Source organism: Heteronotia binoei, chromosome 21 (assembly GCF_032191835.1).
Source record: "Heteronotia binoei isolate CCM8104 ecotype False Entrance Well chromosome 21, APGP_CSIRO_Hbin_v1, whole genome shotgun sequence".
NCBI classification, from domain to species: Eukaryota; Metazoa; Chordata; class Lepidosauria; order Squamata; family Gekkonidae; genus Heteronotia; species Heteronotia binoei.
In genome coordinates this window covers 164710885-164724183 of record NC_083243.1, presented here as the reverse complement: position 1 = coordinate 164724183, position 13299 = coordinate 164710885, and the positions used below count along the sequence as shown (strand labels likewise).

The 13299-nt window shown below is 44.3% G+C and overlaps 1 protein-coding gene across 1 annotated transcript in view; it reads left to right on the top strand.

Annotated features, from left to right (window-relative positions):
• Positions 1 to 13299, top strand: part of B4GALNT4 (beta-1,4-N-acetyl-galactosaminyltransferase 4) — a 324261-nt gene that overhangs the window by 263901 nt on the left and 47061 nt on the right. The window lies entirely within an intron of this gene.

Genomic DNA, 13299 nt, shown 5'->3' with positions numbered 1-13299 from the left:
TGTTATCCCACTCTCCATAACAACTAAGCTTGTTTCCTTTCCAGATTTTTTTATACTATAGCAAGTGTGGTTTATGAAGAAACTTGTTGAGTGCAGTATTGCGAAGTGTTTGGGCAGATCTTCCAGCATTTGACTGTGGAAGAAAAGTGCTTTTTAAAGAATACAGTTGTTGTATACTCTAACAGTAAATAATCAAGAGTGATTTAGCCAGTTTAATCTCACACTTTCTCATAGCCCTTTCCCCTCCAGAATTAAATTATGAAAGTCACTGCCATAAAATGTAGCTGCTGCTAGATTAGATGGTTTTAAAAAGGGAGTTGACAATTCATGGAGGAAGGGAGGATTCTGGTATATAAATGACTGTTGACTACGATGGCTAAACAGACACTCTGTATTCTGAGGTAGGAAGCAGGTGCTGGGGAGGGGCTGTTACTTTTAGGTCCCAAAAGTATCTATCTGACCACTGCTGGAAACAAAATACTGAACTAGATGGACAGCAAGTCTCCCACATCGTTATACTCATGCAAGGTCATGCTTTAAAAATTTGTATGCAGTTTTGAAGTGTTTATTTTCAGTTTCAACCAATGTGAGTTGCAAGAAGGTGACATTTTTAACAACACACTGTTAAAATATCTTGTATATGTTTCACTGTAAGATATATAAAAGAAGTAAGGCAGTAACATCTGTTGGTGAAGTATACAAGTCACCTGTATACACAGAGTGACTTGCTAAAAACTTGCACACTCTTAACGTTTTGTCTATTTAGAGAATGTCACTAATGGCAATCCATGATGTTATCTCCCTGTGTGGTTTTTTTAAAGTATTACAGGGCAGCCAAAAGGCCAAGGAGACAGCATGAAGGTTCACCTTTTCCCACCTGTACCATTTCCCAATAGAAATTCCTCGTACCCTCTTCTGAACCACTATAACCCCCAGTAAAGAAAAACAAGTGTCTGTTTTCCCCTTTACCAGCAGATGGGATGGGTGAAGGGAAATGACTGTTTCTAGGAAAATGACATGGGAGGAAAGTATTCTCTCCCCCTTCGATATGGCTATTATTTAATATTTTAAACATTTTTGCAGATTCAGTTACAGTTCTCCTTCTCTGGAGACCTAACAATAACTTTCTATGCCTACTCTTCCACTGTGTCACATATACAGAATATACACAGAAGAGTTCCGAAATGCCACAAAAAACGAGGTGGCCAAAAATCATTTAAAAGTATAGAAGAGTCACAACGTGACCTTATTTCCTTAATAGCATTATGTATTCTTTATATAGTGCTTTTAATTTGCAAAAGACCTTAAAGCCTCTATTGTGTGAGCTGTTAGAACAACTCTGTGACACAGGCCACTGTCTTGAGGTGAAAAACTGAAGCTGAAAAACTGATTTGTGCCATGAGTTCAAGGCAGAAGATGATCTCTAGAGCAGGGGTGTCAAATTCATTTGTTATGAGGGCCGGATCAGACATAAATGGAACTTTATGGGACTGGGCCATACATGTCATAAAATGTAATGCCAGGTAGTAGAGAGATATATTTTATATTTTATAAAGGATACAGACAAACACAATTAAAAATAATTAATTAAAATACAAACATACTTAAAAATCTTGCACTACTTTGTTTAAATTGGAAAGGTGGGATTTGTGGGATTTGGCAAGGCAGGTTTAAAAATAAAACTTCAAGAAAAAGCACAAGGATCACAGCAGAAACTTAAAACTAAAAATGTAAAATGCTCTGAGACTAGGAAAACATGAAATAGCTGGGCATTGCAAGCTTCTCTGCCGCCCTGGGTCTACTCAGATTGGCAATGGCTCTCCAGTGTAATATCCCCCTTCGGCTGTGGGTTCCCATGTTAGAGTACTCACTAGGCACCGGTTCTCAGGTCCATTCAGCAGAGACAAGCTGGCTCAAATAATCAACCCTTTATTTGCAAGGGCACAACTCCAATAAGCAACTGCTTCAATTGGCCATACAAACACTGGAAAGTGAAACTATTTGAACTCCACTCCATTGAAATACATTGCAACACAGACAAAGTTGCACGGAAAACACGGAATGGATTTTCCATTAAGGTCTCTGGGCCCAGATAGACTACTCCCAAAGTAACTTAATGGAAAATCCATTCTGAATTTGCTTTGCAGCTTTGCAATCCCAGAAGAGTTTCCTGATGAAGCAGTCAAAGACAAGGCAGAAGGAGCTGGGAACTTCTGCAGCCTTGGAGCTTCAAAGGGTGAGGACAGGAGGGGAATGAGGGGGGAAGAAAAGAGCCATGGGCCTAATTAAAACCTGGGTGGGCTAGTTGTGTCCTGTGGGCCATAAGTTTGCCACCCTTGCTCTAGAGCTTCCACATGCAAAGCCATTGCGCACCCTTAGGTGGAAAAATGGGTCATTGTTTCTGTGTAATTTTGTTCTTTTATTAGCACTTTCCTCCTCTTCCTGTTTTGGCATTTTCCCTGCACTTTCAATCCCAATTTTCTCCCCTCCCCTCTCTTTTTCCTTTTTCTAGCCATGTCAGTTTAAAGCTGCTTTCTGTCTAGTTTTGTCAACTTCCACTCCCTTTGCTTTCTTTTTGACACAACCATGGATGAAACTGGCAGCTCTCTTCTGGGCTTGCTTTTGCCTGCTCCTTCAGTTTACTGTCATGGGGACATTCCTTGGTGCTTTAAAGTGGTGATCTTTTTCTTTTACTCTGCATCCTTACAGGGAATTCTCTGTTCCGTATTGCAGTGCTATAATACATTGCAGATTTTGTTCCTGTGCAGTGAATGGCCGTGTTCGGTCAGTGCTCTTTTCACATGCATGGACCCTTTGTCCTCCTCTGTAAAAGGGACTTATTTGGCACATGTAGTAAGCTGAGCTCGTAATGGTGGCACTCAAGCAAATGGCAGTCCAGGGTTATGAACCACTTTCTTCCTGGTGGTTGTCCATGATGTCTTGTCAGATGTCCTTTATAAATATATTTATCCCCCTTGTAGCTTAGCCTCTTGTTTCTCTGTGATGTATCCTGTGTTGTGGCCTCTGTCTGGCAGAAGAACAAATGTGAAGAATGGGGGTGCAACAGAGTTTTCTTGCTAAGGTCAGGACGTGGAGCTCTGAAATAATAGTGAAGATGCATTCTGAATGCTTATTGACTTCCCCAGCTGCTGGAAGAAGGAAATGAGGGAAACCATCCAAATACAAAAAAGGAACATGAATAGATAAACACCTGCCTGGAGAATGGAGAGACCCAAACCGAGTCTGATTACTGGACATATTGGCAGATTTTCAGTATTCCTGTGCTTTAGCAGGGATAATAAATGTTGGGTTTTTTCTTTCTCATGGTTTTTTAGTACGAAGATACTACTTTAAGCAGTGAAGGGGGCTGTAAAAGAAAAATTCAGTGCATGCTGGGAAATGTTGGCCCTTTTCAATAGAAATGCTCAACAGCCAACAGTTTCTATCCCCTGGTCCTCTGTAGTAGTTAGAAACCCAGAAGGTTAGAACCCGCCAGCTGTCTGCGGGCAGAAGATCAGTTCCCAACTCCTCCCAGAAGCCCCTAAAAGCTGGTGCTGTGAGTCATGAGAGCCAGCTTGGTGTAATGGTTAAGAATGCAGACTCTAATCTGGGAGAACCAGGTTTGATTCCCAACTTCTCCACATGCAGTTCCTCATGTCACCTTGAGTCAGTCTCAGAGCTGTTAACTCAAAAGAGCTCTCTCTCCCACCTACTTCACAGGGTATATGTTGTGGGCAGGGGAAGGGAAAGGAAATTATAAAATGCTTTGAGGCTCTAGTGGAGGGTGGGGTATAAATTCCTCTTCCTCATGGATAAGAAGCCAGAGGGGCTGAAATAAGGATATAATCAGGCAAGATCTGCCCTTCTCCCCTGTTCTATTAGAAAGCAACAGCAAACTGCAACCCAGGGTGAACCTGAAGGTCGTTTCTCATTTCAGCACTCAAAAGCCAATAGATTAAAACTACTTTTTGCACAGGTTTGTTTGAATCAGGCAACTTAAACACCTCATTTGGAGCTCTGGAACTGATGCAGTCAAACCTCATCTGCCCTATTAAACAGCCATACTTATTGCTACAGGGTTTTAAAATTTTATTTATTTATTTAATTGGTTTTGTATCCCACTCACCCTGTGTCCAGGCTCAGAGTAGGTAACACCATGATAAAAAACATTCTATACATAAATACAACAAATATAATAAAATGCTTAATATATAATAAAAGCTGTTATAAACTAACAGTATAATAAAAGATGGCTTAAAACTCAGGGGGTTGGTCTGGTCTTAAAAGTGGAGGAGAGAGATGGGAGGAGGCCAAGGCATTTCGAGACAGGACTGAGTAGAAAATCAAAACAAATGAGAGGCTGACGAATCCATGATCAGATCTTCCCAGCATCTTTTAAAACTCAGTTACAGCAGTGCTGACTCCCGATTCAAATTGGAGTGCCGTGGAAACGAATGAGGGACCATCTTTTTCACGCTTACACAGTTTTAGCCTTTTAAAGGAAAAAATGGATAATCAGCATTTTCCTTTAATGAGCAAATAACAACAAAGGAGAGCTCAGTTTTTGTTAATGAAATTGTGTGAAGTTGGGAATGTTAAATCCCTTCTACACTCCTCATGCAGACACAGTCCAAATTGAGAGCATATGGGTTGGAATTTGCCTTTAAAAGACTATTGGGGGTCCATGAGCTCTGTTTCATCTTATTTGACACAAGGGTTAAGCAGAATTCAGCAATAGTGGATTCTGTCCCATCGATTTCCCTTTGGCAGATATTGGGATGTGAGGCAGAAGGAAGGCTTTATCCAGTTTATTTCCGAACATTCCCCTGGAGATTAAGAGACAGAATTCTGAAACCTTTTGTCTACATGGCTTGCAGGTTATTTAATATGTGGAATGGGAATTTAATTTGATTCATCCAGTAGTTTCCTTTTACTGTAAGGTGGCATTTTCTGTCACACTGAGAAGGCTTTTTGCTCTGGTTTTTTAGAGATCAGGAAGATGCAGGGAGAACTGGAGGGAGCCACAGGTCAAAATGTGCCTGCGCAGCAGCAACTGATGGGGAATCAATTGCTTGAGCCAGGGAAAGCAGAAGCCTGGGGACAGAGCAACTGCTATTGAGGAATTGGTGTGAGTTTAGAACAGGGCCGGGGACCAGTACCAGGCTGCAGCCTGTTTGAAACAAGCCATGCAGCCTCATCGCCTCACCCCCTGCTCAGCCTCGCCCCTCCCCCCCGTACAGCCTCCCCCTGTTTTCACCATTTTAAGTCCAGGGAAGGGGCCGTAAAGCACATCCCAGGCCGACACCCCCCCCCGCCCGCCAATCATCTGATCGGCCAGGAAAACCACAGCAGCAGTGGAGAGGGATGCTGCCTGGGAAGGAGGCAAGGGCAGTGTCTCTTGCTGCTGCGGTGGCAGTTTTCCCAGCCTGTCAGCTGATCAGCAGGGGGTTTGGCCTGGGAGGAGCTTCACAGCCCCTTCCCCAGCCTTAAAATGGTGAAAATGGGGGAAGGAGGAGATGGCGAGGCTGCGCGGGTGGGCAAAGGAGGGAGGAGGAAATGAGGCTGTGTGGGGGTGGCAGCAAGGCTGTGCTGGGAGGTGAAGGAAGGAGGAAAACAGGGAGGAGGTGCCGCGGGGGAAGGCTGAATTGGATGCCCCCACCCTGCCGGCCCTGAGGCTGCGGTCGGCGGGCCAGGCCTGGGGCCAGTCCTTGAACCCAAAAAGGTTGGGGACCACTGGTTTAGAAGACAGACTGTTAAAGAATTCCAAGCATAAATAACTTGTTATATGAATGCATTTTGGGGGGATGTGATTAATTTCAGACATTGCCGTTTTTCCCAAGGTCACCAAAAGCTTATAGTGATTGGAGGAAGTTAATTGCATGCTTCTCCAGTGGTCCTGGAGTGGTCCAGTTCTCACTCTTGGGATCATAGCTCCTCCTCTTCGAAGGCAGGGCTGAACAAACTTGACCCGGAGGGGAGGTGCTTGAGCCTTGGTTTCCAGTTTGTTTAGCCCTGCCATTGGAGCAGGAAGTGCTGATAGAGCCCTTTTGGCTCCTTGCCCGGTAAAAAAAAAAGAAAGAAAGAATAGAAGAACGAAGAGTGCTGTCGCGCTAAGCTTCGGAGCGGTGTGATGGTGCCTTGATGGCGCGCTGATGGTGCCTTGACCAGATGTCATCCAGGTACAGAAATTTTGAGTTATATTTAGGGAGGTGTGATGGCTTACAGACGAACTGGAAACCAAGGCTCAAGCACCTCCCCTCCGGGTCAAGTTTGTTCAGCCCTGCCTTCGGAGAGGAGGAGCTATGATCCCAAGAGTGAGGACTGGACCACTCCAGGACCACAGAGAAGGAAGACTTCACAGTAAGTGAAAAGAATCTTCCGTTCTAAGAGGGTAGCGTGGACATTACACTGAGAGAGGACTATGCTGGCAGAGAAGTAATGGCCAACTGGCAACCTATTTGCCACTTTCAATCCCTCAGTCTATGCTAATCTCATAGATGATTCTTTCTTGCACTGGGAAGGCAGAGGTGTGGTTTGGCTCAAGCAGTATACTAAACGTGGACTTCCCGAGGCCCGGAAGGTCTAAGAATATGACTGACTGCCCCTTAGCTTTCCAAGCACTGAAGCAGAGATGCCATGGCATTCTTATGTCAGTGCTAGAAAAGTTGGGGGCAGCTCACCAGATTTGAAGCTGCTTGTAACATTCAGGCATGTTGCCTTCAGGCACAGATGAAATTCCGCAGAGGAATGCTTTTAAAAGCTGCTCATCAAACTTGTCAGCCCTGGAAAAGGGATGCCTCAGTGACTGTACTAATGCAGAGGCCTTTCTGAACTGTTTCTTTGGCTACGTTCTGGCTTCATGCTAAACCAAAGTTAAGAAGAAATGTGCATGAACCCAATTACAGCCAGGTTCCTGCTCCTCCTTTCTTGCCATTAAAAGCCAGCTTGGGTTACCTGTAATATTGACCAAAGTTTGCTTCCCTTCTGTAACCAGGATTCTAGACTAGAATTTAATCGAAGTTTACAATCTCAGCTATTTGGGGGCAGTACTAATTTATTTGTATTTATTTATTATTTATTTTATTATATTTTTATCCCGCCCTCCCTGCCAAAGCAGGCTCAGGATGGCTCACAATACATAGCTTACCATAAAAAACATTTACATTAAAAGCATTAAACAGTTTAAAAATAATGTGGTGCTAGTTTCAATACAGATTCAAGATTTTATTTATTTATTTTATATCCCACCCTCCCTGCCGAAGCAGGCTCAATGTCGAAGATGACGTTCAATGATCATAAGCATCCGTTGGATCTAGTGTCTCGGTGGTGGTGGTCAGCATTTCAGTGGTATATCAGATTCACTTTGTAGTGAATCCAGTATACCACTGGCAGCCAGTGCAGCATTCGCAGCCCAGGCTGCATGTGCTCCCACATGGAAAGCCCCAAGAGCAGCCTGGCTGCCACATTCTGCACAAGCTGCAGTTTTTGGATTTGGGACAAGGGCAGCCCCATGTAGAGGGCATTGCAGTAGTCCAATCTCGAGGTGACTGTAGCTTGGATCATAGAATCGATCATAGAATCATAGAGTTGGAAGGGATCTCTAGGGTCATCTAGTCCAACCCCCTGCACAATGCAGGAAACTCACAAACACCTCCCCCTAAATTCACAGGATCTCCTTTGCTGTCAGATGACCATCTAGCCTCTGTTTAAAAACCTCCAAGGAAGGAGAGCTCACCACCTCCCGAGGAAGCCTGTTCCACTGAGGAATCGCTCTAACAGTCAGGAAGTTCTTCCTAATGTTGAGACGGAAACTTTTTTGATTTAATTTCAATCCATTGGTTCTGGTCCTACCTTCCAGGGCCACAGAAAATAATTCCACACCATCCTCTATATGACAGCCCTTCAAGTACTTGAAGATGGTGGTCTTATCACCTGTCAGCCAGGAGAGTCAGTTTGGTGTAGTGGTTAAGTGTGTGGACTCTTATTTGGGAGAACCGGGTTTGATTCCCCACTCCTCCACTTGCACCTGCTGGCATGGGTCAGCCATAGTTCTGACGGAGGTTGTCCTTGAAAGGGCAGCTGCTGTGAGAGCCCTCTCCAGCCCCACCCACCTCACAGGGTGTTTGTTGTGGGGGAGGAAGGTAAAGGAGATTGTGAGCTGCTCTGAGACTCTTCAGAGTGGAGGGCGGGATATAAATCCAATATCTTCTTCAGCCACCTCCTCTCCAGGCTAAACATCCCCAGCTCCTTCAATCTTTCCAGTTGCCAAGTCACAGTTGCCAAGTTGCAGTTGCCAAGTCATTGCACTCGAGGAAGGGAACCTCTGTCTTCATCGGATTCAACTTTAGTCGACTCAACCTAAGCCATCTTGCCACAGCTTGCAACGCCAGGTCCAGATTTTCCGGGACACAGTCAGACTGGCTGTCCATCAGTAGATAGAACTGGGTGTCATCTGCATACTGATGGCAACCCAACCCATAACTCCGGGCAATCTGGGTGAGCGGACGCATATAGATGTTAAACAACATTGGGGAAAGCATCACTCCCTGAGGCACATCGCAATTAAGTGGGTGTCTCTGGGATGACTGTCCCCCAATTGCCACCCTTTGTCCCCGTCCTTGAAGGAAAGAGGAAAGCCATTATAGAGCTAACCCCTGAATCCTGTGTCAGCGAGGCGGTGGGTCAGTAGCTGATGGTCGACTGTATCAAATGCAGCTGACAGGTGTAACAGCATCAGCACTGCCGAACCACCCCGATCCAGTTGCCCACTTGCATTTGGACAGAATTGGTAACTAGAGCTAGTTTTTAAGTGTGATTCTCTATGCTAGGAGACAGTAGGGAAGCAATGAGTGAGGAGTGTGTGTGAGTTTGGCTACAAACCAGATTTTTGACCATTATTCCTTAACTGTCTTCAGTTAAGTGAAATTAAGAGCAGGAAGGGGTTGACTTTTGTGTCTAAAAATTAATCTAAAAGCTTATTATAAATTATAAACTGACTCCAAATTATATAAATCTTAAATCAAACCACAATCCATGCAATACCTTCTATTATGATCAATCAAAATGTCACAAAACATGCAATGAAAATGATTCTTTGGCCCTTTAAATCATTCCTCATTTTTCTTTCATTCCAGGGGATAACTTGACACAGGCTAGAGCTGGACTACACTGACAATTTCCACCATTTTCCCCCTTCCTGCTTCAGCCCCACCATGACAGTCTCCTATCCCCCCCAGGAGCAGCATTTTGTGGAAATCAGTGGACTGCAGTGGGAGGGGGAGGCAGGAAAGTTCCATCCTGCTATTAGGAAATTTAGTCTGAATTCAACCCATAGTCTATTCCCAAGGGTTGTTGGATTCCAGTCCAAGGTTTACTTGTAACCATTGTTATAAATGGGATGAACTGGCTCCTGGAGGTTTGTGTTTGTCTTACAAAGAAAGCATACTCAGACCTTACAGTACTTCTGGCACCCTGTGGTCTGTCATTTAAAAGCACTCCTTGTGGAGTATTAATGCACTGCAGATTCCCTTGTAGATGATTAGCTGTGGACAATTCATTGGCATAATCTAATTAGACAGCAAATGAAAGAAAGTGGGAGGGCGGAGAGTGTTTCTGATGGCAAGAATTGTTTGGGTGTGTTTGGCACACATCGTTCAATGAAGCAGCTGATTGGAGCCCAGCCAGCTTGGATAGCAAGAGCTTAGTATATGTCCCAGAATTCCAAAGGGAAATTAGAAGGGCCTTTTCCCCCAACCAAACTACAGCTGTGCTGAGCTGGCCTTGACACCCCTGGTTGACATGCCCTGGTTACACACAGCAATGCACACGAATGGCAGGGGATCTGTTCAAGGACAGCTAGAGAGATGGATCCAATTCACTTTGTGTTCATTGCTCAGTGAAATTATTCAAAACGGTCGCATATGCCTGCCACCACAGTGTTCTTAGACCAGCAGCACTCCCCCCCCTTTTTTTCCCTCTATTGGTATCAAGATGTTAAATGGCTCTGCCACTACACTCAAAGCTTCTGCTGTACCAAGTAAAGTCTGCTATCCTCCTGCTGCTGCTAGCCAGGTGTTAGGGTTGCCAAATCCAATTCAAGAAATATCTGGGGACTTTGGGGGTGGAGCCAGGAGACATTGGGGGCGGAGCCAGGAGCAAGGGTGTGACAAGCATAATTGAACTCCAAGGGAGTTCTGGCCATCACATTTAAAGGGACAGCACACCTTTCAGAATGCCTTCCTTCCATAGAAAATAATGAAGGATAGGGGCACCTTCTTTGGGGGCTCATAGAATTGGACCCCCTGGTCCAATCCTTTTGAAACTTGGGAGGTATTTTGGGGAGAGGCACTAGATGCTATATGGAAAATTTGGCACCTCTACCTCAGAAAACAGCCCCCCCAGAGCCCCTGACACCCGCGGATCAATTCCCCATCATTCCCTATGGGAATCATTCCTGGAGGTGCATAATGGCTGTGGGGATGGAGCTTCCCCTGCCGGCCAGCTGGCTGGGGGAGGGGGGAAGCCTGTAAAACCAGGGGATCCCCTGCTGGGACCTGGGGATTGGGAAGCCTACCAGGTGTTAATGAAACTGGGCAAATGGAAGTGCATTGTCTGCACGTACAGACAACACTCCTCTGTGTGAGGGGGATTTAACCCTCTCTCTGTCTTGTAAAAGTTTTCAGATTTTTCTGCAAATCTGGAGGGGGATGGTCCCACAAACTAGCAGAAAAATCTGCTTCCTTCCTTCATGGCCCCAATCCACAGAGTTTCTGCAGAGGGGGCCATGTTGACATTTAGATATACTGATGTCTTTAAACTGTTGGGTTGTTCAACAGAAGAGATTATCTTGGCAGTCCTGCTGTCTGAAGTACTGGTAATTATTAGCTTTATTAGATACCGCACTTGAGACATTCTGCCTATCATCTTGTATGTCTCTGGCAGGCCTTGGCCTGCAGCTGAGCTATCTGTCAGGTAGTTATATTCATGAAGTCAAAACAAAAAGTCCTGTGGATTCTTAAAGAGTAACCAGCGTATTGCAGTATAAGCTTTTGTGAACCACAGCCCATTTTGTCAAGTGCATCTTTAGGATGTTCTGTACTAGATTAACACAGCTAGCACTCTGGGTTTTAGTCAGCTGCTGGAAGTCAGAGATGAAATATCTGGTTTGTGCTCCTCTGTTCAGTTCCTGAAGAAAGGTGAGGTTAAAGCAGTCTCTCTAAAAATTTAAAATGATTGTGTTCCTCGTATGCCACTGGGAGCTCATATTTCCAGCAAGATTCAACATGGCCTTTTGTCCTTGGGTTTACAAATAATATTAAGGCACTGCTCTATTAAAGCTACTGCTGTTGGATCCCTTCATGCTGGGGTCATTTTGTAGAAAAAGAGGTACCGGAGTTCATTAGCACAACTCATTTGCATATGCCACACACCCCTGACATCACTGGAAAAGTGTACTAAATTATATCAGCTCACCATCTGCCTAAAAATGCTTCTTGAATTATAATTGTCATAATAAAACCTTACTCCCATGACACTTTTCAAACTACTTTCTCCTATGTGGCCACAGTGACATGATGATTTCCATTTGTACAGACCTCATTTCCTTCCTAGCATTTGAGAACCTCTTACACATGAAGCATCAAAGTTTTCTCAGCATCCCAAGTGTCTGATGTGTTGGGCAGCTTCAAACTAAAAGCATTTTTTCTTCTGGTGTTAAGAGATGGATGTAGTTACCATGGCGGCAGCATGCAACACACCGAGCTGGTTAATGTGTTTGAGAAGGGTTTCTGGAGCCCTCTGTTTTCAGTTATCAGGACTGACAGGCAGCAGTATTAATACAGCAGAATCTCAGCTGCAAATACAGCTTTCATATCTAGCCTCTGTCAGCCAGATGGGGCATCTGTTATATCCGGAATGGCTGATGGTATTCTCTCTATGCCTGTGTTTTACTGCTGCATCGCCTTGTGGCTCACCATCTTTTCCTTCAACAGTACTCTCTTCTTCAGCATGGATGGTTGCTTTCCAGGTGTTTGAAATTTCATCGTAGCCTTTCTTGTTTTACTTCCTGTGCCAAGTCCCTATAAAGGGTGTGTGCATCCTAAATGCTGCTTACACAGTCTGGAATCTGACTTAAAATTTCATCTCTGTAGATATTCAGACTTAATTTGAAACGAAAGAGCGGGAATGTTTTTGTATCCATCACAGTTGTACAAAAAGAACTGGGCATATGTAGGCAGTGTCTGATACAGACTCTGTTACTAAAGGAAGTTGTGGCTAGGGCTTCCAGGAATTGGCAAGCAGAGGCTCTATGTACTATGTGCATTGTTACCTCCCCCTACCACATGGCACCCATTTTCAGTCTCCTGCATCCTCTGTCTCTTCCTCTCAATGTTCACATGTGAAGTTGGGGAGGTGCTCTTATTATGAAAGTTGATTCACAGGATACTGGAACTGACCTCCCAACACTACATTTTCTTGCAGTCTGTTGCCTCAGGCCCTTTTTTTTTCAGCCCCACTCACTTTCAGAGAAAGTGCTTGAGGCAATGGACCCGCAGGAAGTATAGTGGGGGATGTTCAGCTCCTTTCACCCATAAACCTCTTTTGACGATACACGCGTACCGCCAACCTGACCCCCTCCTTGTGTTTGAATAGGGCAGACATGATTTTAAAAAGTGGCTTCTCCCATCATACCTAGTTTGACCTTTAGATTTTATGTAGAAGCTTTCCAGCGTCCAAAGCAATTTGTATATGTTTCTCCACTAATCCTTACAACAGCAACCCTCAACGTTTTGTGGTGTCTGCTTGCTTGCCTGCTGCCCCTCCATTCCATAATCTTCCTTTACTTCATTCACACTCTCTTCTTCCTGTGTCACTTTTTACACTCCTTCCATTCCCTTTCTGCTACAACGACCTGGTATGACCAGCCATTATTTATGTGTTTTAATTGAATTGTTTTATTTTAAACTGCATTTTTAATTGCTTAAAAGTTGTAATTTTTTTTGCGTCTTCTACCTTGTGGACCCTTATAGAGTGGGAAAGCAGCATTAAAATGTTCTACATTAATTAATTGAAAGTTTGAGTCCAGTGTCACCTTTAAGACCAACAGAGTTTAATTCTGAGTATAAATTTTCTGCATGCACACTTCTTCAGATACATTGAAACAGACTCCCTCGTGTCTTTCATATAGGTAGAAGGTGGGGTTGGTTGACAGGAGGAGCTAGTTAGGGCATAAGTAACAAAGCAGTAACTACATCTAAGATTGGATAGCACAGTTGGTAAGACCTGTGGATAGCAGCAAAT